This window comes from Peromyscus maniculatus, chromosome 5, assembly GCF_049852395.1.
Source record: "Peromyscus maniculatus bairdii isolate BWxNUB_F1_BW_parent chromosome 5, HU_Pman_BW_mat_3.1, whole genome shotgun sequence".
Lineage (NCBI taxonomy): Eukaryota > Metazoa > Chordata > Mammalia > Rodentia > Cricetidae > Peromyscus > Peromyscus maniculatus.
Window position 1 is genome coordinate 77,764,749 of NC_134856.1, and position 6,000 is coordinate 77,770,748.

The 6,000-nt window shown below is 44.0% G+C and overlaps 1 protein-coding gene across 1 annotated transcript in view; it reads left to right on the plus strand.

The window, feature by feature from the left end:
• Positions 1-5,705, plus strand: part of Trdmt1 (tRNA aspartic acid methyltransferase 1) — a 33,974-nt gene extending 28,269 nt beyond the window's left edge. The window contains exon 12 of the mRNA XM_076572699.1: positions 5,569-5,705. The gene's annotated coding sequence lies outside the window, so the exon portion shown is untranslated. The remainder of the gene's footprint in view (positions 1-5,568) is intronic.
• Positions 5,706-6,000: the final 295 nt, after the last annotated feature.

Genomic DNA, 6,000 nt, shown 5'->3' on the forward strand with positions numbered 1-6,000 from the left:
CTCTGCCCCTCCAGTCAGCCTAGCAACGTGAATTAACTCACACTGTCCGGACATGGTTTAACAGTTCTATGCTCCACAGTCAGCCTAGCAACGTGAATTACCTCACACTGTCCGGACATGGTTTAACAGTTCTATGCTCCACAGTCAGCCTAGCAACGTGAATTACCTCACACTGTCCGGACATGGTTTAACAGCTCTGTGCTCCAGAGGAACCTTTTCTGTCAATCTGTCAAAGCCATCCCTTTAACCATACGCTCTCCTTTAGGACATTAATAATTTCAGATGTTGTGGAATGAACTGTGTGCACAAGAAACACAAGTCTCTTCCCAGAAATGCACATATGGATCCCTGGGTACAGTTGCAACAGTTTTCTGTATGTGGTGGTCCTAGCAAAGAGCTCTTCCCTCATCCATCCTCATCTCTGTACAACTCCAGTTCGGGATGATTCTGGTGAGAGCGGTACAAAGGTCACCCCCAGAAGACAGCCCTTCCAAAAGACTAGCAGGACACTTATAGTGACTATCTTGCTACTTCTAACATTCTTTGGGCACTGGGACTTACTCTCTAATACTTGGCAACATTAACTGAAATGCACACTGGAACAATGGCTAGACACCCGGGAACCAGCCAACAGGCACAGCACCTTACTCTGCACTATTCTCTCCCTATGTACCTCCACACCTGGTGACAGCATCTGCTCAAAGACCAAGGTTAACAACCGCATTCCCCCGGGGAACCATTCCTATGAAATAACAACCCTTCAAAGGTGTTGGTAACCCCGTTTTTACCATGTTGTGCATTTTTTACATTTATGAATAGCATAGGCATGTGGGGCACATGCATGCCACTGTGCTTGTATGGAGGCTAAGACAATTTGTAAATCAGTTTTCTCCTTTTATCAGGTGGATCCTGGAGATCAAAGGCAGGTCCGCCAGCTGGGTGGCAAGCGCCTTTACCTGCTGAGCCACCCTACCAGTCCATTATGCACATTTTCTTACTATTTTGAGGCAAAGTCTGTGTAGCCCTGGCTGGCCTGGAACTCACAAGGTCTACCTGCCTCAGCCTAGGATTAAAGGAATGCATTACCACAGCAAGTCTATTATGCACTTAAAAGTCTAAAGACTAGATGTTTTCAGTAACGTTCAGTTTCCCCAGCATATGCACAATGCAGTGCTATAAAGAAGCTGCACAAACCTAACATACTTATATAGCAACGTCCTGGTCTAGAACCTCCCCCATCTCTCTTAACCCAAGGGTCAGTTTATGTAACTGTCATATTTTTGTGGGGATATTAACAATTTCACTTCCTAAGTGGGTTTTTTTCCCTATGAATTTTAACACAACTTTAAACCATGTCTTTTCACTAACTCTACTTGTCACACACTGGCAGCCTCTTTACCATATAGGAAGACTAGGCACTGCATATTTGGACTTGTCTATCTTCTGTATACATGATATATCACAAAATAAGACACACATAAAAAGGACAATGGCTAATCTTGCATTACCAAAACTTACATTAGAATTAGGCCCTTCATACACTTTCTTTCTTCCTCCCTCCCAAACCAGCACAAGTCTGTGTTGCTCAGAACTGGTTTTATCATTCCATTTCCCAAAGACAGCATTTCACCACGAGTTTAAACAAGAATTTACAACATGTATTATTTACTACATCTACCTTTAACATACTTTGTGCACTTCTAAACACCTAGAAGGACTAGATGTTTCAGATGAGGACATAAATTTGTCCCCTATATACACAGTAGTGTGGAAAACACACACATGTAACAATGGTTAGATCTCAAAGTGTCTTCTGCTGAGAGCATTCTGGTCTCTGTCCTTCTTTTTCTCCAGCCTCTCCCCTGTACCACATGATACAGGCACCCGTCACTTGGATACTTTCACAACTCTCTTCAGAAGACAACCTCGCTATGAACTTTAACAGAGTATACAGGATGTGTTAGTTCACTAACTCTACATTTGTCATACGTTGGCAACCTCTTCAACAACCTAGAAACTAGAGATCATAAAATGAGGACTCCTTTGTCCAGTCTGTACACTATATACAGAACAGCAACATTAAATGAAGTGAATCTAGCACACGGGGTGACGGGTAAGCTAAAGGTGTCTATCTAGCACGCTAAGGGAATCTTTTTGCAGTTTCTTCCTCCCACCTCCTCAATCCACTGAACAAGTGCAGCGGGTGCACTGTTCTCAGAGGTGGGTTAACTATTCTAAGCATAGTATCTCCAGTTTTTCAAAAACTATTTACACAAAATAGTATTCTACTACTTCTACTTTTAAATGTGTCAAGTACTTTTAAATATGTAGAAAGACTAGGGATTTCAACAACAACAATAATAATAATGTCTGCTATTCACACTGCACTGGTAAACAACTGTGTGCAAAGCAATGGTTATCATCTGAGGTATCGTCTAAACACAACCGTCTGGGCTTTGACCCACTCTCTTCCTCCTCTCTGCCTTCAAACCAGTAGACAAATACAGGCATATGTAATGCTTAGAAATAGCTGAACAAATTCATATCCCCAAATCATTTACAGAACAATCTTTCCTATAAATTTTAACAGGGTACACAATGTGTTAGTTTTACTTTGTCATAGACTGGCAACCTCTCTAACATCTAGATACTAGAAGCTGAAGATTTCAGACAGATTCGTCCATTATTTACAGTATATACCTAGCAAAACAAAATGCAAATTTACAGAAATGGCGTCTGAAAGGTCCCATATAAACACACTAGCACATGACTACGCTGCCTCCCAGTACTTCCTCCAAACCACTGAGCAAGGACAGACAGTACTGCTCACAGAGGGGTTCAAATTCTACTCCCAAAAGGCAGCGGTTCATGAATTTTAGCAAAAAGATATTTACAAAGTGATTATTTTACTACCTCTACATTTAACATACGTCGGGCACTTCTAAACATCTGGATAGACCAGATGTTTCAAGTAAGGACTGTTGTCCACTATGTGCACAGCAGTCCAGTAAACGGCACACATGTAACAAGAGTAATAAAATTTTCTAACACAAAAAGAAAAAATTTTAACACAAAGAGTACAAAATGTATTGTTCTACTGCCTCTACTTTGTCATACACTGGCAACCTCTTTACCATCTAGAGTGACTAGATGGTGTAAGTTAGGACTCCTATGTCCTTTACACGTACTATGTACACAGCAAAGCCAAACACAACGAGACAGTGGTTTCTTTTCCACCCATGGAGCACAATGGCTTGAGCTCTGCATGCCCTTCTTCGGGGAACCAGGGCCCAAACACAATGTAGTCAACTCAGGAGGGGTGCGGCTATTCCTCCCCAAAGAATATTTCAAATGAATCCTAACAAGAACGTATTTACATAATGTGTTGTTTCGCTACTTATAAAATGTCAGGCACTTTAGAGCATCTAGAAAGATATTTCCAAAAAAATACTTGGCATTGTCAAACACACACACACACACACACACACACACACACACACACACACACACACACACACACACACACACGGGGGTGGGGAATGAATACAATGCATACACAATACAATAGTTAGAACATCAAAAAAAGACGTCGTCTTCACACGACCAATCTGGCTCCGGACCTCTTCTTCCTCCGGCTGGGTCCTCTAACTACTGAACAAACAAGGACGAGTGTTGCTCCTGGGTCTTTCTAGAGGTGGCATAAACAATTCCATTTCAAAGTCAGTTCTAGAAGACACGTCTACGATGTTTTCCAAGACGGCTGGGTACACACCTGATTTCCGATTTCCTACCTCGACTTTACCCTGCGTCGGCAATCTCTACAGCTAGATGTCCCGATTTAGCCAAAGGTCTCTCTAAAAGGGTCGGGGATAAGGTTGAGAGCAGCTTTTTCATATTATGTACAAGGCCTTCTACGGCGGCGGGTAAATCTTCGCCAGCGTTGCCGACGGCCGCATGCGATGTCACGTCCCGGCTTCTCTGGGTGGGAGGAGGGCCCTACAATGGATCGCTCCTCCGGCCGCTATGCGGGGGCTCCGCTCACCTTCCTCCAGGGCCGTCGAGGCCTCTGTGCATCCAGGTCTGGGGGGGCTCGTCAACCGGGCGGTCTCCTCCCAGCGATGGCCCAGTGTTCCTGCGCAGACCCGCCGCCTCCGGCTGCGGCCTTCGGGGGGCCGCCATTCTTTCCGCCGCGCCACGCCCGCCGGCGGCTGGAGAAGTCCTCGAAGGCCTGGTTGGGGCTTCTCCAAGGCCCGGTCCTGGAGAGCAGGGGCCCGATGGAGTCGAGGAGGCCGTGCGCAGAGGTCGCCGCCATCGAGGCGCTTCGTCGGCGGGGGAAAGGGCAGCTGCAGGGTCGCGGTCGGCCGGGCGGGCGGCTGCTGTCAGGGCTCAGGTTCCTGGGGTCCGCGGGACGGAGACCGAGGCTGTTCCCGGGCCCCCCGGGCTCACCCGGCACAGGCCGGAGGCCGCGGGGGGCCCGGAGGAAGAAGGCCGCCCTCCCTAGCTCGCCACGCTCTCCGCCGGAACTCGGGGCAAATATTTTTATAAAGCTTTTAAAAATGTATATTAAATATCTTTCACATTATGCTACAAACAAATTAAGAATGTTTAAATTTTTGTATCTATTTTTTAAATTTTAATATTCTTTAAAACTTTATGAAATATGACATGGATAATATAATGACCCTTAGAAAATCATTTTTGTATGTTAATTTTAAAATTGTTTTATGTAATGGAGAAACCAAGTGGATGTGGACCTAGAAGCTTCATCCCTTCTGACTAGCTTTCAGAAGTGTCAGAAGGTGCTATGCATGCTACTGAAAGGAAAAATAATCACCATTCTGTGAACCCTGGGAGTTGCAGTAATGACTGTCCTCTTAAGATATGCTCATGAGTGTTAAGGGACTATCCAACTGCTCTCTGATTGGACTTAAGGCCTGATCAATGAGATAGAACCATGCTTGGCAATGTCGTCTGGTTCAGCAACCTGTAGCTCGATGGGCATAGTTGTCAGCATTGAGAGTGGTGAGGTGGGTATCAGTCACACCCTCGCTGAGAAGCTGTTGGCATTTGATAGCTGCTGGGAGAGGAAGAGTGGACTTTCTTCAAGGGTGTGTTTTCTGGTATTGGATCACACTGTAGGGCAGGCTTATATTCAAGAATATTTGAACAACACAAATTGGACTTGATTTTTTTTTTAAAGAAGACACAAAATGGGGAGTTGGGGAGGGAGGGTGAATATGATCCAAATAAATTATACAACAATCTCAAAGAATTAATATTTTAAAAAATAAAAAAATTGTTTTAAAATCTCAATCTTCTTGTTAATTTATCCTAACAAATTGATTCTAACTCTAGCCTGTTGAATGTTTTACTTAGTTTCAGTCCTTTTTTGACAAATGCACACATTTTCAACCAAATTATCATCATCCAATTAGACATCAGTGTGAAGAATATATTAGGAAAAGTGCTCATAAATGCTTAATCATATCTTTGTCAAAAGGCCTCAGAAAAGGCAAATGCAGGTGAATTATCTATCTCTTCATTAATCCTTTTTTTTCCCTGAGACAGGATCTCACTGTGTAGCTTGGCTGGCCTGGAGCTTGGTGTGTCTGGAACTTGCTATGTCTGGCTTCTAACTCAGAGCGATCTGACTGTCCCAGCTTCCAGAGATCTAGAATTAAAGGCCAGCACTACTATACCACAGCCTTCATTGTATTGACTCCGAAGTAAACCTTTTCTGTCTCCAACCAATGTGTTCGTGGCATCAGTAGATGAGTGGACAAACAAATTGTGGTATATACATACACTGGAATGGCAGTCAACATTAACTGGAATGAGTTTTTGATACATGCCTTGACCTGGATGAGCCCTGGGAAACTGCTAATGAAATAAACTGGTCTTGGAAAGACAGATGTGGTTTCATTCCACTGTGAGTCAAGTTGGTAGAGATAGTAAGTGTTTGCCACGGGAGGGAGGAGGTGCTCTCGGAAGTTAGTGTTC